A 22,824-nucleotide genomic window follows, 5' to 3' on the forward strand; every position below is an offset into this window, starting at 1 on the left:
CTACACTTGTTACAAAAGACTTTCTGGCATGCTTCAACAAGGTGCCCCAACTCCCCACATCGCCGGCAGAGTTTGGGCATCCCCTGATAGTGGATGTAGCCCCTGTTTTCTCCCAGAACTATCATTTGTGGCAAATGCCTCAGACCTTGGAAGCCCTGGGGGTCTTCCCATTGCTTAATGGGGACCCTCCAGGCACAATTCCAAATACCGTCTTCATCATAAACCTTCATAGCCTGGCCCCTCACAGTGCAAAATCTTCCCAACCATGTACAAACATCTTCTCCATTTACAGTCTCATTGAACATCCTAACAATAACCACTTTTTGTGTGTTATCAGTTAGTTTCTCAACTTTAAACATGGAGAACTGGGTCTTATGTGTGTCAAAGAGGTCAAAACTCACATCAAAGCCTTTGTTAAAAGGCAGGGTCAGAATGCAATTCAAATCCACGGGGGTAAACCCTAAACATTTCTGCATCAGTTTCCTAGAAAAATCTAGTCTGGACATTTCCAACTTCTTTCCATCTTTTTCTAAAAAACTAAAACGCACGCTGTGGTGCCTCCGCACGCCGGCACGGGCAGCCGACATGTTGGAGGCACCAACAGCCTAAAAATAAACAATAAAATAAAATACAAATAAGTAATAATTCAAATAACAATAAATAAATAAATAGATAAAAAATCTTACCTTAATACAGTACAGAAATAAAAGCAACTGGATCAATGTACCTCCTAAATGTTGTATGGCTCAGGATACAGGGTAATCTTGAGCCAAGAAACCTCCAAGAGGCGATCGCTGTCTCAACCTGTGACCAGACACTTGATCTTAGCCAAAAGGCCGAGAAGCGATAAGAACAGATACTACACTTGATCTTAGCCAAAAGGCCGAGAAGCGATGACACAATGACGCAATGACGCAGAGGCGGGGGAGCCGGCAAAAGCCACGCCCACCTGGGCCGCGGCGAGAGGGTCTAAGGTCGCCAACAAACAAGCTCAGCTCAGATTGGTTGTCACACCGAAAATGGATCATAACAGAGTGCACAACACGACACTCTGGAGTGCAACCTGGGATTTTGGATCATCAACATTCTGCCCTAAAAGTGAGCGGGCAGACCAAAGCGTACGTCGTAGAGACTTGAAACTCTGACGGATGCTAGTACCCGCCCGGTCTACAACATCACCAAGGCTCGCCCCGATCGGCCCCAGGGTGGCGCTGCAGCGATCAAAAGTACGAAATGGCTCGTAACTCCTCGACCGTCCGTCGCAGACCCAAGTGTCTTACATGACCGGAATCCTTGGCTCGGGCCGAACAAGACGCACGCCTCGGATTGGATGGTCGCGCTGGCGAGATTTTCGGGTATTTTGGATTTTCTGAAAAACCTACTTTTGCACACTAGTCCTAGGTTTTTTGCCCGATCTGACCCAAACCGGCGCAGAAAGATTCTCTGGAGTCTGACTGCCAACAGTGATCGTGAAAAAAGTCGGAATTTCCATTCGCGTTGGCGACCGGACGCCAAAACGTTGGGAGTTGGCGAGGCGGGCTTTACTTAAATGGCTATAACTCGCCAACGGAATGAGACAATTACACCCAACTCGGTACACCTGTGTACGGGCTCAGCCTGTGGTCACGTGAAAAGGGATGCGGCGACTGGCCACTTGGTGGCGCTGTAAACAGAAAAAACAACAACATGAATACGGCCATAGACGGCTGTATATCACATGATGTTTCACACATGCACAAGGTATTCATACCACATGATAGACCTCCTCATTACGAACAACTTTGCCTCCAGGACAACTGCTGTGAATCAAATCGTTTGTTAAATATTGGAGATTATTTGAAGAAGAATAAAACAAATCCATTTAAACAAAAAAGAAAAAACCTCCTTTCACAGAGGTTGTTTTATATCTCCCGATCAACCACTGCAGTTAAAATTATCTGGACTTCCTAGGTCATCAACTATCAGAAGAAGAAGAAGAAAAACATAAGTGGAACTTTAACAATCTGCTCTTTTAACCAGTGTGTCCAGGGGAGAGCGCGTACGCAGTCCCCCACTACCATAAATTATGCAGTCGAGATTCCCACATTTGGGGAATTCGCAGGGGTCAGCACAACCGGAGTGCAATGGCCGAGCCATTTTTTTGTTGTTTTTGTTGTTTTTTCATGCTCCGGCTCCGTGAGCCAAAAATCTATTTAATACGCAGTCCCCGGATAGTGGACGAATCAGATATTAAACGGATAGGAACAGAGTTTTTTTTTTTTACACCACGATTCTACCTTTACTAGTATAGTATATGATCACCTACAACACGACAATACACACTACTTCCATTAACACCTGCTGCCACATAACACCAAAACATTTCTTTCATTGAACACTTTAGGGGGGTGCACCGTTCCCAGAAGTACTGCAATACCGGGTCGATGCGTGGAGTGGACGGAGCAAGCCCCTATTCCATCTCCCAGCTCCAAAAAGCAATTTAATATATGGTGCCCGGGTAGGGCACGTATCAGATATTAAACTGATAAGAACAGATTTTTTTCTTTCGAAAAAAGTTTATTGTCACAGTTTTTCCATTATTTCCATTTCCACATTTTTTTTTCCTTTCTTAAAAATCACATGTTTTAAAACAAAAATTACATATTTAACGTTTAAAAATCAGTTTTGTGTGGTGTGTAGTTTAAAAGTCCATGTATGTTGATATTTGTTGTTTAAAAGAAAGTTAAATGGATGAAAATAAATGCAATTAAAACTGTAAAACAAATAAAACATGCCAAATAAAACATCTCTTGTACAGGATCGAGGGTGAGTCCCTATCAAGATTGTCCATTCACTCCAGGTCTCCAGAACAGGCTCCAGACTCCCCGCTTCCGGTGCCCAGCGGAGATCCCCTCTCCTCCGGCCCGCTGGCCCGCTGTTCCCGTAGCCGGTGTGGTGAGGGTGCATCTACGGGCGGCCAGGGTCGGTGGCGGCCGGGACCTTCCCCGTGTGGCCCGGCCCCCCCATCCGAATAACGACGTCCGGCGCCTCCTGCAGCGTTGATTTTATCAGTTGCTCGCACGCGTGGAGGGGCACCGTAACGCGTTTCCCCACCAGCAGGTTTCTGGTGACCCAGATGGCATCCTTGATCATGTTTAGGGTGAGCCAGAGCGAGGAGAATTGGGGTGATGTAAGCTCCTTCAAGCCCTGACCCACCCCCAGGATGGCGAGCTTGTAGTCCACCTGGGCCCCACCCGCTGGCAGGCACGGGAAAAACAGGGGGCCGGTCTTGGCCCACAGGTCCCGCGCAGCGCCGCACTCCCAGAGCAGATGGTAGACGGTCTCCGGGGAACCACATCCGGACCGTGGGCAGGTGGAGTTTTTGGCCATGCCTCTGGAGTGCATGACCGCCCTGACCGGGAGGATCTCATGAGCCACCATCCACGACAAGTCTTTCAGCCTGTTCTGGAGAGCTGGGTGGGCTGCGTTCCTCCAAACGTCTTTGGCCTCACCTAGTGTGAGGCCTGGAACCGGACTCACCGATTCCCGATCCTGCACAAGAGAGATAAGAGACTTATGGTTAGTTAAAATGGTGGCATCATTTGTCTCTAAAAGATATTTCTTTAAAAATTTCTTAATAAAACTATGCTCTTTTGACAAATTAAAAGACACTGGACTTTTAAGATCAATGGGTAAAATTCTCAAAGTTCTTAGGTATGACCCCATCCAGAATCGGGTCATGGCTGCTGTCTTGTGTTCTCTGGATGGGGTCAGGGCGTATTGGATGTGGAGGGCGGCAAAGCGGCTGCCTAAAAACAGGTGGGGGTCTGGGAGGCCTTTCCCGCCATTTTCTTTTTTCTTTTTGACGACCTCCCTCTTTAGTCGTTCCCACTTGGACCCCCACAGGAAATAAAATACCGCCCTCTCCAGCTTGGCCAGGAATCGTCTTGGGGGACTAAAAACAGAACAGACAAGTAAAATTAGTGGTAAAATCACTGCTTTAAAAATTAAAATCTTGCCTTCAAACGTCAATTGTCTCAGTCCCCAAAAGCCCAGTCTTTGCCTGACTTTCCCTAACATGTCAGTCCAGTTTCCTTGTCCTCCACCCTCTCTGTCAAATTTTACACCTAAAATTTTCAAATCATTGTCTTTAAAATCCAAATCTAGTCCAACTGTGTCTACGTTCCCCCACGGCCCGAAGAGCTGGGCCTCGGACTTACTCCTATTGAGCTTGGCGCCCGAGGCCCGACCGTACCAGTCAGTCAAGTCCATTGCTCTTCGTACTGATAAAAGGTCAGTCGCTAAAAGGGTCACGTCATCCATATATAAAACACAAGTCGCCGTCAGTCCACCAGTCCCTGGGATGTCTAGTCCTTTAATCCATTTATCCCTTCTCAAGATTTGTGCCAGTGGCTCAATACAAGCCACATACAGAAGGGGAGATAAAGGACACCCCTGACGGACGCCGCTGTAGAGTTTTACAGCTTTGGATAAATGCCCGTTAACCAAAATTCTGCTAGACAGATCGTTGTACAGCAGTCCCACCCAGGCTATGAACCTCCCTGGAAACCCCATTTTACCCAGTACCTTAAAAAGGAACTGGTGCGAGACGCGGTCAAAGGCTTTTTCGAAATCTAAATTTAGGACTACTAGCCGAATGTTTCTGTCTCTCGCAAAACAGATGGCGTCTCTGATCAGTACCAGGCTGTCCGTGATCTTCCTGCCGGGCACAGCGCATGCTTGATCCAGGTGGATTACGTCCTCTAAAACAGTCGACATACGTGTAGCTAAAATCTTACTAAAAAGTTTACAATCATAATTTAAAAGAGTGATTGGTCGCCAGTTTCTCAAGTCAGTCTTGTCCCCTTTTTTGTATAGTAATGTAACTATCCCTACTCTAAAGCTGTCTGGAAGTCTGTCAAGAGTCTCAAGTTCTTTAAAAACTGTCATTAAGTCGTGTGCTAAAATGTCCCAGAAAGTCAGATAAAACTCAAAGGGGAGTCCATCCAAGCCTGGGGACTTCCCCTTTTTAAAACCTTTTAGCGCTTTGTGCATTTCTAAAGGAGTAAAATCTTGGGATAAAAGCACATCTGGACTCTTTACCTTTTTGTCTAAAAACCCTAAAACTTCCTCTAAGATGCTATTGTGTACCTCTTCAGTGCTGTATAAATTATTGTAAAAACTTTCAATTTCCCCTAAAATCAGATCTGTTGTATTTGCCTCCCCACCTGTAAAAGTTTTTAAAGTATTAATTGACCCTCCCCGTGATATTGTCTTTTTAAAAAAATATCTAGTACACTTTTCCCCTTCTTCTATTTCTCTCTCCTTACATCTTAAAATGACACCTTTACTCTTTGTTTCGGACAAATCTGACGTTTCTTTCTTTAATTCTTTAATTTCTTCTGTAAAATCCAATCCACTGTTTAAAAGGTTAAAATATCTCTGCAGTCGTTTTTGCAGCCCCATCATGCGTCTTTTTTCTTTATTCTTTTTTTCTTTTCCAATTTGTTTAAAAAACCTTCCTGTACTTTGTTTCACCATCTCCCACCACTGTGCACGTGAGTCGAAAAAAGTCTTGGAGGGTCTGCCATTGGCTGAACTGCTCCCTATATTCACTAATCACTTCCTCATCCTCTAATAGGGAACAGTTCAGCTTCCACAGCCCTCCCCCTACAGTCACACCCGTGGGTAGTGAAAGGGTGCAGGAGAGCATCATGTGATCAGAAAAGAAGAGGGGGCTCAATGTAGCATCGGTCGGCGGGCAGTCCCTTGTAAAAACATAGTCAATTCGAGAGGCTCTGGCGCCATCACCACTGAACCAGGTGAAGCCCTCCTCTCTTTGATGCATTGTTTTAAAGCAGTCAACTAACTTAAAATCTTTGACTATATTTTGTAATAAAACCGATGTCTTGTCGACCTTAAAATCCTCTCCTACCCTCTTTCTATCCTGTCTTGATAAAACACAATTAAAATCCCCTGCTACCACTAGGGGAGCCCTACCTAGCATGTGGGGCTGCAGGTCTTCTAAAAGCTCATACCTGTTGTTTTTACCTGTAAAACCATACACATTTAAAATGTTAAAATCCTTACCTAAAAAAGTCAGACTAGCTAAAATTGCCCGCCCGTCCCTCACCACAGTGCTGCCCTTCACCAAAACATGGGGATTTTTTATTAAAATAGCAACACCGTCGTTTTTGTTAAAATTGGACCCACTCCAGATGGAAAGTCCTGGGGTCCAAATCTCCTCCCACTTCCTGTAATTTGTTAAAAAAGGCAGACCACATTCTTGCAATAAAAACACATCTGACTTAAAAGATTTTAAAAAGGATAACACACTCTGTGCTCGTGTATTGCTCTTCACACTTCTCACATTGATTGTGGAGATAGTGAGAGCCATGAGCAGTATGGTTAAAAGGGTGTGAGACATTTAAAAGCAACCAAGGGACTACAGAGATATAATTAAAATCGTGTTATTTCTTGTTGCACTTGCCTTCCCTTTTCCCCAGATGAGCTGGGATCAGGGGGGCAAGTGCTTGACGCCTCAGGGCTCGCAGAGTAGGCCTCTTGCGAATCCTTTGGCGACGATGTTCTTAGCTTGAAATGCAGAAAGGAGACTTCATTAGGAGATTCTGCGGGCCACATACGGGCTAGATCTTCCAGGGGGGAACTATCTAGCCGATGCGCTACCCGCAGCTTTTTCTCCTCTGTTTGAACCAGAGGAGATCTCGCAGTTCTTTTCTGCACTTGAGCATTGGGGAGCGAAACATCTGTTTCACTCCCACTCGTGGACACACTAACCTCAGACACGGTTACTAGGGAGGAAGCCATTTCCTCCTCTTCATCCTCCATACTGTCTTCTTTTTCAATTTCATTTTGAGGATTGGCTTCCTCCCCCTCACCAACTGCCAGAATTGACTCCGCCCCTGTGGCCGCCCCACTTCCTACTTCCTGTCCAATCCCTGAGGCTGGCTGAGGGTTTGAATTTCCCGCCAAAACCTCGGGGCCCGCCTCCTCAATTGTTTGTTCTTTGGGTGGGGCGGCCATTTTGTAGCTTTTTAACTTGTTGGCAAAACTTTTAGGGCAGTCTCTGTAGAGATGGGATGATTCTCCACAGAGGTTGCACTTTCTGCCATTTTGGCACTCTTCAAAAATGTGCCCAATTTCTCTGCACTTCCTACACACTACTTCTTGGCATGCCTCGGCGAGATGTCCAAGTTTGCCACACTTGCGGCATAGCTTGGGCATCCCTTGGTAATGGATGTAGCCTCTATTCTCTCCCAACACAATCATAGAAGGTATTTGACTCAGGCCATGGTAGCTGTTGGGATCTGCCCATTGTTTAATGGGCACTCTCCACGCACAGCTCCAGATACCGTCTTCATCTAAAACCTTGACTGGTTGTCCACGAATAGAGCAATATCTTGCCAACCACACAGAAATATCTTCTCCACTAACTGTTTCATTAAACATCCTGACAATCACAACTTTCAGTGAATTATCAGTCAGTTTTTCCACAGTGAACATGGAGAAATTGGCTTTACACATTTCAAATCGAGTCCAAAAAGTACTTAGTAAGGAAGCAGAAGCAAAACTCACATCAAAACCATGGTTCAGGGGCAGAGTCAACAGGCAGTTTATGTCCACAACCTTAAAACCGAGTAACTGTTGGATGCACTTCCTAGAAAAGTCCAGTCTGGACATGACCGGGAGAGCGCTATCCTCTTTTGGTTTAAATTTAAAACGCACGCTGTGGTGCCTCCTCGTGCCGGCACGAGCAGCCGACATGTTGGAGGCACCACCAGCACGCTGCGGCTAAAACCCAACAATAAATATACAATAAATAAGTTAAAACCTGCTTACCTTAAAACAAGAAGATTCCTCGTAGAACGAGTCGTCACTTAAAAGCCGCTTGTCAATGTACCTCCTGAAGGGTGTGTGTCCCGTGTGACAAGCAACACACGAGACCAAGGTCCCACAAGAGGCGACCGCTGTCTCAGACGTCTGACCAGACCACTTGATCTTAGCCAAAAGGCCGAGAAGCGATGACACAATGACGCAGAGGCGGGGGAGCCGGCAAAAGCCACGCCCACCTGGGCCGCGGCGAGAGGGTCTAAGGTCGCCAACAAACAAGCTCAGCTCAGATTGGTTGTCACACCGAAAATGGATCACAACAGAGTGCACAACACGACACTCTGGAGTGCAACCTGGGATTTTGGATCATCAACATTCTGCCCTAAAAGTGAGCGGGCAGACCAAAGCGTACGTCGTAGAGACTTGAAACTCTGACGGATGCTAGTACCCGCCCGGTCTACAACATCACCAAGGCTCGCCCCGATCGGCCCCAGGGTGGCGCTGCAGCGATCAAAAGTACGAAATGGCTCGTAACTCCTCGACCGTCCGTCGCAGACCCAAGTGTCTTACATGACCGGAATCCTTGGCTCGGGCCGAACAAGACGCACGCCTCGGATTGGATGGTCGCGCTGGCGAGATTTTCGGGTATTTTGGATTTTCTGAAAAACCTACTTTTGCACACTAGTCCTAGGTTTTTTGCCCGATCTGACCCAAACCGGTGCAGAAAGATTCTCTGGAGTCTGACTGCCAACAGTGATCGTGAAAAAAGTCGGAATTTCCATTCGCGTTGGCGACCGGACGCCAAAACGTTGGGAGTTGGCGAGGCGGGCTTTACTTAAATGGCTATAACTCGCCAACGGAATGAGACAATTACACCCAACTCGGTACACCTGTGTACGGGCTCAGCCTGTGGTCACGTGAAAAGGGATGCGGCGACTGGCCACTTGGTGGCGCTGTAAACAGAAAAAACAACAACATGAATACGGCCATAGACGGCTGTATATCACATGATGTTTCACACATGCACAAGGTATTCATACCACATGATAGACCTCCTCATTACGAACAACTTTGCCTCCAGGACAACTGCTGTGAATCAAATCGTTTGTTAAATATTGGAGATTATTTGAAGAAGAATAAAACAAATCCATTTAAACAAAAAAGAAAAAACCTCCTTTCACAGAGGTTGTTTTATATCTCCCGATCAACCACTGCAGTTAAAATTATCTGGACTTCCTAGGTCATCAACTATCAGAAGAAGAAGAAGAAAAACATAAGTGGAACTTTAACAATCTGCTCTTTTAACCAGTGTGTCCAGGGGAGAGCGCGTACGCAGTCCCCCACTACCATAAATTATGCAGTCGAGATTCCCACATTTGGGGAATTCGCAGGGGTCAGCACAACCGGAGTGCAATGGCCGAGCCATTTTTTTGTTGTTTTTGTTGTTTTTTCATGCTCCGGCTCCGTGAGCCAAAAATCTATTTAATACGCAGTCCCCGGATAGTGGACGAATCAGATATTAAACGGATAGGAACAGAGTTTTTTTTTTTTACACCACGATTCTACCTTTACTAGTATAGTATATGATCACCTACAACACGACAATACACACTACTTCCATTAACACCTGCTGCCACATAACACCAAAACATTTCTTTCATTGAACACTTTAGGGGGGTGCACCGTTCCCAGAAGTACTGCAATACCGGGTCGATGCGTGGAGTGGACGGAGCAAGCCCCTATTCCATCTCCCAGCTCCAAAAAGCAATTTAATATATGGTGCCCGGGTAGGGCACGTATCAGATATTAAACTGATAAGAACAGATTTTTTTCTTTCGAAAAAAGTTTATTGTCACAGTTTTTCCATTATTTCCATTTCCACATTTTTTTTTCCTTTCTTAAAAATCACATGTTTTAAAACAAAAATTACATATTTAACGTTTAAAAATCAGTTTTGTGTGGTGTGTAGTTTAAAAGTCCATGTATGTTGATATTTGTTGTTTAAAAGAAAGTTAAATGGATGAAAATAAATGCAATTAAAACTGTAAAACAAATAAAACATGCCAAATAAAACATCTCTTGTACAGGATCGAGGGTGAGTCCCTATCAAGATTGTCCATTCACTCCAGGTCTCCAGAACAGGCTCCAGACTCCCCGCTTCCGGTGCCCAGCGGAGATCCCCTCTCCTCCGGCCCGCTGGCCCGCTGTTCCCGTAGCCGGTGTGGTGAGGGTGCATCTACGGGCGGCCAGGGTCGGTGGCGGCCGGGACCTTCCCCGTGTGGCCCGGCCCCCCCATCCGAATAACGACGTCCGGCGCCTCCTGCAGCGTTGATTTTATCAGTTGCTCGCACGCGTGGAGGGGCACCGTAACGCGTTTCCCCACCAGCAGGTTTCTGGTGACCCAGATGGCATCCTTGATCATGTTTAGGGTGAGCCAGAGCGAGGAGAATTGGGGTGATGTAAGCTCCTTCAAGCCCTGACCCACCCCCAGGATGGCGAGCTTGTAGTCCACCTGGGCCCCACCCGCTGGCAGGCACGGGAAAAACAGGGGGCCGGTCTTGGCCCACAGGTCCCGCGCAGCGCCGCACTCCCAGAGCAGATGGTAGACGGTCTCCGGGGAACCACATCCGGACCGTGGGCAGGTGGAGTTTTTGGCCATGCCTCTGGAGTGCATGACCGCCCTGACCGGGAGGATCTCATGAGCCACCATCCACGACAAGTCTTTCAGCCTGTTCTGGAGAGCTGGGTGGGCTGCGTTCCTCCAAACGTCTTTGGCCTCACCTAGTGTGAGGCCTGGAACCGGACTCACCGATTCCCGATCCTGCACAAGAGAGATAAGAGACTTATGGTTAGTTAAAATGGTGGCATCATTTGTCTCTAAAAGATATTTCTTTAAAAATTTCTTAATAAAACTATGCTCTTTTGACAAATTAAAAGACACTGGACTTTTAAGATCAATGGGTAAAATTCTCAAAGTTCTTAGGTATGACCCCATCCAGAATCGGGTCATGGCTGCTGTCTTGTGTTCTCTGGATGGGGTCAGGGCGTATTGGATGTGGAGGGCGGCAAAGCGGCTGCCTAAAAACAGGTGGGGGTCTGGGAGGCCTTTCCCGCCATTTTCTTTTTTCTTTTTGACGACCTCCCTCTTTAGTCGTTCCCACTTGGACCCCCACAGGAAATAAAATACCGCCCTCTCCAGCTTGGCCAGGAATCGTCTTGGGGGACTAAAAACAGAACAGACAAGTAAAATTAGTGGTAAAATCAATGCTTTAAAAATTAAAATCTTGCCTTCAAACGTCAATTGTCTCAGTCCCCAAAAGCCCAGTCTTTGCCTGACTTTCCCTAACATGTCAGTCCAGTTTCCTTGTCCTCCACCCTCTCTGTCAAATTTTACACCTAAAATTTTCAAATCATTGTCTTTAAAATCCAAATCTAGTCCAACTGTGTCTACGTTCCCCCACGGCCCGAAGAGCTGGGCCTCGGACTTACTCCTATTGAGCTTGGCGCCCGAGGCCCGACCGTACCAGTCAGTCAAGTCCATTGCTCTTCGTACTGATAAAAGGTCAGTCGCTAAAAGGGTCACGTCATCCATATATAAAACACAAGTCGCCGTCAGTCCACCAGTCCCTGGGATGTCTAGTCCTTTAATCCATTTATCCCTTCTCAAGATTTGTGCCAGTGGCTCAATACAAGCCACATACAGAAGGGGAGATAAAGGACACCCCTGACGGACGCCGCTGTAGAGTTTTACAGCTTTGGATAAATGCCCGTTAACCAAAATTCTGCTAGACAGATCGTTGTACAGCAGTCCCACCCAGGCTATGAACCTCCCTGGAAACCCCATTTTACCCAGTACCTTAAAAAGGAACTGGTGCGAGACGCGGTCAAAGGCTTTTTCGAAATCTAAATTTAGGACTACTAGCCGAATGTTTCTGTCTCTCGCAAAACAGATGGCGTCTCTGATCAGTACCAGGCTGTCCGTGATCTTCCTGCCGGGCACAGCGCATGCTTGATCCAGGTGGATTACGTCCTCTAAAACAGTCGACATACGTGTAGCTAAAATCTTACTAAAAAGTTTACAATCATAATTTAAAAGAGTGATTGGTCGCCAGTTTCTCAAGTCAGTCTTGTCCCCTTTTTTGTATAGTAATGTAACTATCCCTACTCTAAAGCTGTCTGGAAGTCTGTCAAGAGTCTCAAGTTCTTTAAAAACTGTCATTAAGTCGTGTGCTAAAATGTCCCAGAAAGTCAGATAAAACTCAAAGGGGAGTCCATCCAAGCCTGGGGACTTCCCCTTTTTAAAACCTTTTAGCGCTTTGTGCATTTCTAAAGGAGTAAAATCTTGGGATAAAAGCACATCTGGACTCTTTAGCTTTTTGTCTAAAAACCCTAAAACTTCCTCTAAGATGCTATTGTGTACCTCTTTAGTGCTGTATAAATTATTGTAAAAACTTTCAATTTCCCCTAAAATCAGATCTGTTGTATTTGCCTCCCCACCTGTAAACGTTTTTAAAGTATTAATTGACCCTCCCCGTGATATTGTCTTTTTAAAAAAATATCTAGTACACTTTTCCCCTTCTTCTATTTCTCTCTCCTTACATCTTAAAATGACACCTTTACTCTTTGTTTCGGACAAATCTGACGTTTCTTTCTTTAATTCTTTAATTTCTTCTGTAAAATCCAATCCACTGTTTAAAAGGTTAAAATATCTCTGCAGTCGTTTTTGCAGCCCCATCATGCGTCTTTTTTCTTTATTCTTTTTTTCTTTTCCAATTTGTTTAAAAAACCTTCCTGTCCTTTGTTTCACCATCTCCCACCACTGTGCACGTGAGTCGAAAAAAGTCTTGGAGGGTCTGCCATTGGCTGAACTGCTCCCTATATTCACTAATCACTTCCTCATCCTCTAATAGGGAACAGTTCAGCTTCCACAGCCCTCCCCCTACAGTCACACCCGTGGGTAGTGAAAGGGTGCAGGAGAGCATCATGTGATCAGAAAAGAAGAGGGGGCTCAATGTAGCATCGGTCGGCGGGCAGTCCCTTGTAAAAACATAGTCAATTCGAGAGGCTCTGGCGCCATCACCACTGAACCAGGTGAAGCCCTCCTCTCTTTGATGCATTGTTTTAAAGCAGTCAACTAACTTAAAATCTTTGACTATATTTTGTAATAAAACCGATGTCTTGTCGACCTTAAAATCCTCTCCTACCCTCTTTCTATCCTGTCTTGATAAAACACAATTAAAATCCCCTGCTACCACTAGGGGAGCCCTACCTAGCATGTGGGGCTGCAGGTCTTCTAAAAGCTCATACCTGTTGTTTTTACCTGTAAAACCATACACATTTAAAATGTTAAAATCCTTACCTAAAAAAGTCAGACTAGCTAAAATTGCCCGCCCGTCCCTCACCACAGTGCTGCCCTTCACCAAAACATGGGGATTTTTTATTAAAATAGCAACACCGTCGTTTTTGTTAAAATTGGACCCACTCCAGATGGAAAGTCCTGGGGTCCAAATCTCCTCCCACTTCCTGTAATTTGTTAAAAAAGGCAGACCACATTCTTGCAATAAAAACACATCTGACTTAAAAGATTTTAAAAAGGATAACACACTCTGTGCTCGTGTATTGCTCTTCACACTTCTCACATTGATTGTGGAGATAGTGAGAGCCATGAGCAGTATGGTTAAAAGGGTGTGAGACATTTAAAAGCAACCAAGGGACTACAGAGATATAATTAAAATCGTGTTATTTCTTGTTGCACTTGCCTTCCCTTTTCCCCAGATGAGCTGGGATCAGGGGGGCAAGTGCTTGACGCCTCAGGGCTCGCAGAGTAGGCCTCTTGCGAATCCTTTGGCGACGATGTTCTTAGCTTGAAATGCAGAAAGGAGACTTCATTAGGAGATTCTGCGGGCCACATACGGGCTAGATCTTCCAGGGGGGAACTATCTAGCCGATGCGCTACCCGCAGCTTTTTCTCCTCTGTTTGAACCAGAGGAGATCTCGCAGTTCTTTTCTGCACTTGAGCATTGGGGAGCGAAACATCTGTTTCACTCCCACTCGTGGACACACTAACCTCAGACACGGTTACTAGGGAGGAAGCCATTTCCTCCTCTTCATCCTCCATACTGTCTTCTTTTTCAATTTCATTTTGAGGATTGGCTTCCTCCCCCTCACCAACTGCCAGAATTGACTCCGCCCCTGTGGCCGCCCCACTTCCTCCTTCCTGTCCAATCCCTGAGGCTGGCTGAGGGTTTGAATTTCCCGCCAAAACCTCGGGGCCCGCCTCCTCAATTGTTTGTTCTTTGGGTGGGGCGGCCATTTTGTAGCTTTTTAACTTGTTGGCAAAACTTTTAGGGCAGTCTCTGTAGAGATGGGATGATTCTCCACAGAGGTTGCACTTTCTGCCATTTTGGCACTCTTCAAAAATGTGCCCAATTTCTCTGCACTTCCTACACACTACTTCTTGGCATGCCTCGGCGAGATGTCCAAGTTTGCCACACTTGCGGCATAGCTTGGGCATCCCTTGGTAATGGATGTAGCCTCTATTCTCTCCCAACACAATCATAGAAGGTATTTGACTCAGGCCATGGTAGCTGTTGGGATCTGCCCATTGTTTAATGGGCACTCTCCACGCACAGCTCCAGATACCGTCTTCATCTAAAACCTTGACTGGTTGTCCACGAATAGAGCAATATCTTGCCAACCACACAGAAATATCTTCTCCACTAACTGTTTCATTAAACATCCTGACAATCACAACTTTCAGTGAATTATCAGTCAGTTTTTCCACAGTGAACATGGAGAAATTGGCTTTACACATTTCAAATCGAGTCCAAAAAGTACTTAGTAAGGAAGCAGAAGCAAAACTCACATCAAAACCATGGTTCAGGGGCAGAGTCAACAGGCAGTTTATGTCCACAACCTTAAAACCGAGTAACTGTTGGATGCACTTCCTAGAAAAGTCCAGTCTGGACATGACCGGGAGAGTGCTATCCTCTTTTGGTTTAAATTTAAAACGCACGCTGTGGTGCCTCCTTGTGCCGGCACGAGCAGCCGACATGTTGGAGGCACCACCAGCACGCTGCGGCTAAAACCCAACAATAAATATACAATAAATAAGTTAAAACCCGCTTACCTTAAAACAAGAAGATTCCTCGTAGAACGAGTCGTCACTTAAAAGCCGCTTGTCAATGTACCTCCTGAAGGGTGTGTGTCCCGTGTGACAAGCAACACACGAGACCAAGGTCCCACAAGAGGCGACCGCTGTCTCAGACGTCTGACCAGACCACTTGATCTTAGCCAAAAGGCCGAGAAGCGATGACACAATGACGCAGAGGCGGGGGAGCCGGCAAAAGCCACGCCCACCTGGGCCGCGGCGAGAGGGTCTAAGGTCGCCAACAAACAAGCTCAGCTCAGATTGGTTGTCACACCGAAAATGGATCACAACAGAGTGCACAACACGACACTCTGGAGTGCAACCTGGGATTTTGGATCATCAACATTCTGCCCTAAAAGTGAGCGGGCAGACCAAAGCGTACGTCGTAGAGACTTGAAACTCTGACGGATGCTAGTACCCGCCCGGTCTACAACATCACCAAGGCTCGCCCCGATCAGCCCCAGGGTGGCGCTGCAGCGATCAAAAGTACGAAATGGCTCATAACTCCTCGACCGTCCGTCGCAGACCCAAGTGTCTTACATGACCGGAATCCTTGGCTCGGGCCGAACAAGACGCACGCCTCGGATTGGATGGTCGCGCTGGCGAGATTTTCGGGTATTTTGGATTTTCTGAAAAACCTACTTTTGCACACTAGTCCTAGGTTTTTTGCCCGATCTGACCCAAACCGGTGCAGAAAGATTCTCTGGAGTCTGACTGCCAACAGTGATCGTGAAAAAAGTCGGAATTTCCATTCGCGTTTGCGACCGGACGCCAAAACGTTGGGAGTTGGCGAGGCGGGCTTTACTTAAATGGCTATAACTCGCCAACGGAATGAGACAATTACACCCAACTCGGTACACCTGTGTACGGGCTCAGCCTGTGGTCACGTGAAAAGGGATGCGGCGACTGGCCACTTGGTGGCGCTGTAAACAGAAAAAACAACAACATGAATACGGCCATAGACGGCTGTATATCACATGATGTTTCACACATGCACAAGGTATTCATACCACATGATAGACCTCCTCATTACGAACAACTTTGCCTCCAGGACAACTGCTGTGAATCAAATCGTTTGTTAAATATTGGAGATTATTTAAAGAATAAAACAAATCCATTTAAACAAAAAAGAAAAAACCTCCTTTCACAGAGGTTGTTTTATATCTCCCGATCAACCACTGCAGTTAAAATTATCTGGACTTCCTAGGTCATCAACTATCAGAAGAAGAAGAAGAAAAACATAAGTGGAACTTTAACAATCTGCTCTTTTAACCAGTGTGTCCAGGGGAGAGCGCGTACGCAGTCCCCCACTACCATAAATTATGCAGTCGAGATTCCCACATTTGGGGAATTCGCAGGGGTCAGCACAACCGGAGTGCAATGGCCGAGCCTCGCCCTGGGTGAACCACCTTCCTGATCATGGTGTCTCCCCTGCCAGGTAAGTATGAATTCCCAGGCCTTCAGTCAGAAGCACCCTGTCCCTCTTCGCAATCCTCACCAACGGTTTGACAATCAAACACACACACACCCCTGATTCAACTCATCAGCTCGTTAGTAAAGACTCCAAGAGATAAGAGAGACATCAAAAATGTGCAGTGGCGGGCTTTTTTGTTGTTTTTTCATGCTCCGGCTCCGTGAGCCAAAAATCTATTTAATACGCAGTCCCCGGATAGTGGACGAATCAGATATTAAACGGATAGGAACAGAGTTTTTTTTTTTTACACCACGATTCTACCTTTACTAGTATAGTATATGATCACCTACAACACGACAATACACACTACTTCCATTAACACCTGCTGCCACATAACACCAAAACATTTCTTTCATTGAACACTTTAGGGGGGTGCACCGTTCCCAGAAGGACTGCAATACCGGGTCGATGCGTGGAGTGGACGGAGCAAGCCCCTATTCCATCTCCCAGCTCCAAAAAGCAATTTAATATATGGTGCCCGGGTAGGGCACGTATCAGATATTAAACTGATAAGAACAGATTTTTTTCTTTCGAAAAAAGTTTATTTTCACAGTTTTTCCATTATTTCCATTTCCACATTTTTTTTTTCCTTTCTTAAAAATCACATTTTAAAACAAAAATTACACATTTAACGTTTAAAAATCAGTTTTGTGTGGTGTGTAGTTTAAAAGTCCATGTATTTTGATATTTGTTGTTTAAAAGAAAGTTAAATGGATGAAAATAAATGCAATTAAAACTGTAAAACAAATAAAACATGCCAAATAAAACATCTCTTGTACAGGATCGAGGGTGAGTCCCTATCAAGATTTTCCATTCACTCCAGGTCTCCAGAACAGGCTCCAGACTCCCCGCTTCCGGTGCCCAGCGGAGATCCCCTCACCTCCGGCCCGCTGGCCCGCTGTTCCCGTAGCCGGTGTGGTGAGGGTGCATCTACGGGCGGCCAGGGTCGGTGGCGGCCGGGACCTTCCCCGTGTGGCCCGGCCCCCCCATCCGAATAACGACGTCCGGCGCCTCCTGCAGCGTTGATTTTATCAGTTGCTCGCACGCGTGGAGGGGCACCGTAACGCGTTTCCCCACCAGCAGGTTTCTGGTGACCCAGATGGCATCCTTGATCATGTTTAGGGTGAGCCAGAGCGAGGAGAATTGGGGTGATGTAAGCTCCTTCAAGCCCTGACCCACCCCCAGGATGGCGAGCTTGTAGTCCACCTGGGCCCCACCCGCTGGCAGGCACGGGAAAAACAGGGGGCCGGTCTTGGCCCACAGGTCCCGCGCAGCGCCGCACTCCCAGAGCAGATGGTAGACGGTCTCCGGGGAACCACATCCGGACCGTGGGCAGGTGGAGTTTTTGGCCATGCCTCTGGAGTGCATGACCGCCCTGACCGGGAGGATCTCATGAGCCACCATCCACGACAAGTCTTTCAGCCTGTTCTGGAGAGCTGGGTGGGCTGCGTTCCTCCAAACGTCTTTGGCCTCACCTAGTGTGAGGCCTGGAACCGGACTCACCGATTCCCGATCCTGCACAAGAGAGATAAGAGACTTATGGTTAGTTAAAATGGTGGCATCATTTGTCTCTAAAAGATATTTCTTTAAAAATTTCTTAATAAAACTATGCTCTTTTGACAAATTAAAAGACACTGGACTTTTAAGATCAATGGGTAAAATTCTCAAAGTTCTTAGGTATGACCCCATCCAGAATCGGGTCATGGCTGCTGTCTTGTGTTCTCTGGATGGGGTCAGGGCGTATTGGATGTGGAGGGCGGCAAAGCGGCTGCCTAAAAACAGGTGGGGGTCTGGGAGGCCTTTCCCGCCATTTTCTTTTTTCTTTTTGACGACCTCCCTCTTTAGTCGTTCCCACTTGGACCCCCACAGGAAATAAAATACCGCCCTCTCCAGCTTGGCCAGGAATCGTCTTGGGGGACTAAAAACAGAACAGACAAGTAAAATTAGTGGTAAAATCACTGCTTTAAAAATTAAAATCTTGCCTTCAAACGTCAATTGTCTCAGTCCCCAAAAGCCCAGTCTTTGCCTGACTTTCCCTAACATGTCAGTCCAGTTTCCTTGTCCTCCACCCTCTCTGTCAAATTTTACACCTAAAATTTTCAAATCATTGTCTTTAAAATCCAAATCTAGTCCAACTGTGTCTACGTTCCCCCACGGCCCGAAGAGCTGGGCCTCGGACTTACTCCTATTGAGCTTGGCGCCCGAGGCCCGACCGTACCAGTCAGTCAAGTCCATTGCTCTTCGTACTGATAAAAGGTCAGTCGCTAAAAGGGTCACGTCATCCATATATAAAACACAAGTCGCCGTCAGTCCACCAGTCCCTGGGATGTCTAGTCCTTTAATCCATTTATCCCTTCTCAAGATTTGTGCCAGTGGCTCAATACAAGCCACATACAGAAGGGGAGATAAAGGACACCCCTGACGGACGCCGCTGTAGAGTTTTACAGCTTTGGATAAATGCCCGTTAACCAAAATTCTGCTAGACAGATCGTTGTACAGCAGTCCCACCCAGGCTATGAACCTCCCTGGAAACCCCATTTTACCCAGTACCTTAAAAAGGAACTGGTGCGAGACGCGGTCAAAGGCTTTTTCGAAATCTAAATTTAGGACTACTAGCCGAATGTTTCTGTCTCTCGCAAAACAGATGGCGTCTCTGATCAGTACCAGGCTGTCCGTGATCTTCCTGCCGGGCACAGCGCATGCTTGATCCAGGTGGATTACGTCCTCTAAAACAGTCGACATACGTGTAGCTAAAATCTTACTAAAAAGTTTACAATCATAATTTAAAAGAGTGATTGGTCGCCAGTTTCTCAAGTCAGTCTTGTCCCCTTTTTTGTATAGTAATGTAACTATCCCTACTCTAAAGCTGTCTGGAAGTCTGTCAAGAGTCTCAAGTTCTTTAAAAACTGTCATTAAGTCGTGTGCTAAAATGTCCCAGAAAGTCAGATAAAACTCAAAGGGGAGTCCATCCAAGCCTGGGGACTTCCCCTTTTTAAAACCTTTTAGCGCTTTGTGCATTTCTAAAGGAGTAAAATCTTGGGATAAAAGCACATCTGGACTCTTTACCTTTTTGTCTAAAAACCCTAAAACTTCCTCTAAGATGCTATTGTGTACCTCTTCAGTGCTGTATAAATTATTGTAAAAACTTTCAATTTCCCCTAAAATCAGATCTGTTGTATTTGCCTCCCCACCTGTAAAAGTTTTTAAAGTATTAATTGACCCTCCCCGTGATATTGTCTTTTTAAAAAAATATCTAGTACACTTTTCCCCTTCTTCTATTTCTCTCTCCTTACATCTTAAAATGACACCTTTACTCTTTGTTTCGGACAAATCTGACGTTTCTTTCTTTAATTCTTTAATTTCTTCTGTAAAATCCAATCCACTGTTTAAAAGGTTAAAATATCTCTGCAGTCGTTTTTGCAGCCCCATCATGCGTCTTTTTTCTTTATTCTTTTTTTCTTTTCCAATTTGTTTAAAAAACCTTCCTGTCCTTTGTTTCACCATCTCCCACCACTGTGCACGTGAGTCGAAAAAAGTCTTGGAGGGTCTGCCATTGGCTGAACTGCTCCCTATATTCACTAATCACTTCCTCATCCTCTAATAGGGAACAGTTCAGCTTCCACAGCCCTCCCCCTACAGTCACACCCGTGGGTAGTGAAAGGGTGCAGGAGAGCATCATGTGATCAGAAAAGAAGAGGGGGCTCAATGTAGCATCGGTCGGCGGGCAGTCCCTTGTAAAAACATAGTCAATTCGAGAGGCTCTGGCGCCATCACCACTGAACCAGGTGAAGCCCTCCTCTCTTTGATGCATTGTTTTAAAGCAGTCAACTAACTTAAAATCTTTGACTATATTTTGTAATAAAACCGATGTCTTGTCGACCTTAAAATCCTCTCCTACCCTCTTTCTATCCTGTCTTGATAAAACACAATTAAAATCCCCTGCTACCACTAGGGGAGCCCTACCTAGCATGTGGGGCTGCAGGTCTTCTAAAAGCTCATACCTGTTGTTTTTACCTGTAAAACCATACACATTTAAAATGTTAAAATCCTTACCTAAAAAAGTCAGACTAGCTAAAATTGCCCGCCCGTCCCTCACCACAGTGCTGCCCTTCACCAAAACATGGGGATTTTTTATTAAAATAGCAACACCGTCGTTTTTGTTAAAATTGGACCCACTCCAGATGGAAAGTCCTGGGGTCCAAATCTCCTCCCACTTCCTGTAATTTGTTAAAAAAGGCAGACCACATTCTTGCAATAAAAACACATCTGACTTAAAAGATTTTAAAAAGGATAACACACTCTGTGCTCGTGTATTGCTCTTCACACTTCTCACATTGATTGTGGAGATAGTGAGAGCCATGAGCAGTATGGTTAAAAGGGTGTGAGACATTTAAAAGCAACCAAGGGACTACAGAGATATAATTAAAATCGTGTTATTTCTTGTTGCACTTGCCTTCCCTTTTCCCCAGATGAGCTGGGATCAGGGGGGCAAGTGCTTGACGCCTCAGGGCTCGCAGAGTAGGCCTCTTGCGAATCCTTTGGCGACGATGTTCTTAGCTTGAAATGCAGAAAGGAGACTTCATTAGGAGATTCTGCGGGCCACATACGGGCTAGATCTTCCAGGGGGGAACTATCTAGCCGATGCGCTACCCGCAGCTTTTTCTCCTCTGTTTGAACCAGAGGAGATCTCGCAGTTCTTTTCTGCACTTGAGCATTGGGGAGCGAAACATCTGTTTCACTCCCACTCGTGGACACACTAACCTCAGACACGGTTACTAGGGAGGAAGCCATTTCCTCCTCTTCATCCTCCATACTGTCTTCTTTTTCAATTTCATTTTGAGGATTGGCTTCCTCCCCCTCACCAACTGCCAGAATTGACTCCGCCCCTGTGGCCGCCCCACTTCCTCCTTCCTGTCCAATCCCTGAGGCTGGCTGAGGGTTTGAATTTCCCGCCAAAACCTCGGGGCCCGCCTCCTCAATTGTTTGTTCTTTGGGTGGGGCGGCCATTTTGTAGCTTTTTAACTTGTTGGCAAAACTTTTAGGGCAGTCTCTGTAGAGATGGGATGATTCTCCACAGAGGTTGCACTTTCTGCCATTTTGGCACTCTTCAAAAATGTGCCCAATTTCTCTGCACTTCCTACACACTACTTCTTGGCATGCCTCGGCGAGATGTCCAAGTTTGCCACACTTGCGGCATAGCTTGGGCATCCCTTGGTAATGGATGTAGCCTCTATTCTCTCCCAACACAATCATAGAAGGTATTTGACTCAGGCCATGGTAGCTGTTGGGATCTGCCCATTGTTTAATGGGCACTCTCCACGCACAGCTCCAGATACCGTCTTCATCTAAAACCTTGACTGGTTGTCCACGAATAGAGCAATATCTTGCCAACCACACAGAAATATCTTCTCCACTAACTGTTTCATTAAACATCCTGACAATCACAACTTTCAGTGAATTATCAGTCAGTTTTTCCACAGTGAACATGGAGAAATTGGCTTTACACATTTCAAATCGAGTCCAAAAAGTACTTAGTAAGGAAGCAGAAGCAAAACTCACATCAAAACCATGGTTCAGGGGCAGAGTCAACAGGCAGTTTATGTCCACAACCTTAAAACCGAGTAACTGTTGGATGCACTTCCTAGAAAAGTCCAGTCTGGACATGACCGGGAGAGTGCTATCCTCTTTTGGTTTAAATTTAAAACGCACGCTGTGGTGCCTCCTCGTGCCGGCACGAGCAGCCGACATGTTGGAGGCACCACCAGCACGCTGCGGCTAAAACCCAACAATAAATATACAATAAATAAGTTAAAACCCGCTTACCTTAAAACAAGAAGATTCCTCGTAGAACGAGTCGTCACTTAAAAGCCGCTTGTCAATGTACCTCCTGAAGGGTGTGTGTCCCGTGTGACAAGCAACACACGAGACCAAGGTCCCACAAGAGGCGACCGCTGTCTCAGACGTCTGACCAGACCACTTGATCTTAGCCAAAAGGCCGAGAAGCGATGACACAATGACGCAGAGGCGGGGGAGCCGGCAAAAGCCACGCCCACCTGGGCCGCGGCGAGAGGGTCTAAGGTCGCCAACAAACAAGCTCAGCTCAGATTGGTTGTCACACCGAAAATGGATCACAACAGAGTGCACAACACGACACTCTGGAGTGCAACCTGGGATTTTGGATCATCAACATTCTGCCCTAAAAGTGAGCGGGCAGACCAAAGCGTACGTCGTAGAGACTTGAAACTCTGACGGATGCTAGTACCCGCCCGGTCTACAACATCACCAAGGCTCGCCCCGATCGGCCCCAGGGTGGCGCTGCAGCGATCAAAAGTACGAAATGGCTCGTAACTCCTCGACCGTCCGTCGCAGA

At 46.2% G+C, this 22,824-nt stretch overlaps 3 non-coding genes and 4 pseudogenes across 3 annotated transcripts; all 7 read right to left on the minus strand.

The window, feature by feature from the left end:
* Window positions 1–736: 736 nt before the first annotated feature.
* Window positions 737–895, minus strand: LOC130104297 (U2 spliceosomal RNA; annotated as a pseudogene).
* Window positions 896–2,025: 1,130 nt separating this feature from the next.
* On the minus strand, window positions 2,026–2,183 carry LOC130104258 (U1 spliceosomal RNA). Its single transcript, XR_008809467.1, has one exon. It is a non-coding gene; the product is annotated as a U1 spliceosomal RNA (small nuclear RNA).
* Window positions 2,184–2,382: 199 nt separating this feature from the next.
* Window positions 2,383–2,560, minus strand: LOC130104275 (U2 spliceosomal RNA; annotated as a pseudogene).
* A 6,585-nt stretch (window positions 2,561–9,145) lies between these two features.
* LOC130104259 (U1 spliceosomal RNA) lies at window positions 9,146–9,303 on the minus strand. Its single transcript, XR_008809468.1, has one exon. It is a non-coding gene; the product is annotated as a U1 spliceosomal RNA (small nuclear RNA).
* Window positions 9,304–9,502: 199 nt separating this feature from the next.
* Window positions 9,503–9,680, minus strand: LOC130104276 (U2 spliceosomal RNA; annotated as a pseudogene).
* A 6,582-nt stretch (window positions 9,681–16,262) lies between these two features.
* LOC130104280 (U1 spliceosomal RNA) lies at window positions 16,263–16,426 on the minus strand. The gene has a single exon (XR_008809474.1). It is a non-coding gene; the product is annotated as a U1 spliceosomal RNA (small nuclear RNA).
* Window positions 16,427–16,821: 395 nt separating this feature from the next.
* LOC130104289 (U2 spliceosomal RNA) lies at window positions 16,822–16,999 on the minus strand (annotated as a pseudogene).
* Window positions 17,000–22,824: the final 5,825 nt, after the last annotated feature.

Source organism: Rhinichthys klamathensis, unplaced genomic scaffold (assembly GCF_029890125.1).
Source record: "Rhinichthys klamathensis goyatoka isolate OS25496 unplaced genomic scaffold, OSU_Roscu_1.1 h1tg000306l_1, whole genome shotgun sequence".
Lineage (NCBI taxonomy): Eukaryota > Metazoa > Chordata > Actinopteri > Cypriniformes > Leuciscidae > Rhinichthys > Rhinichthys klamathensis.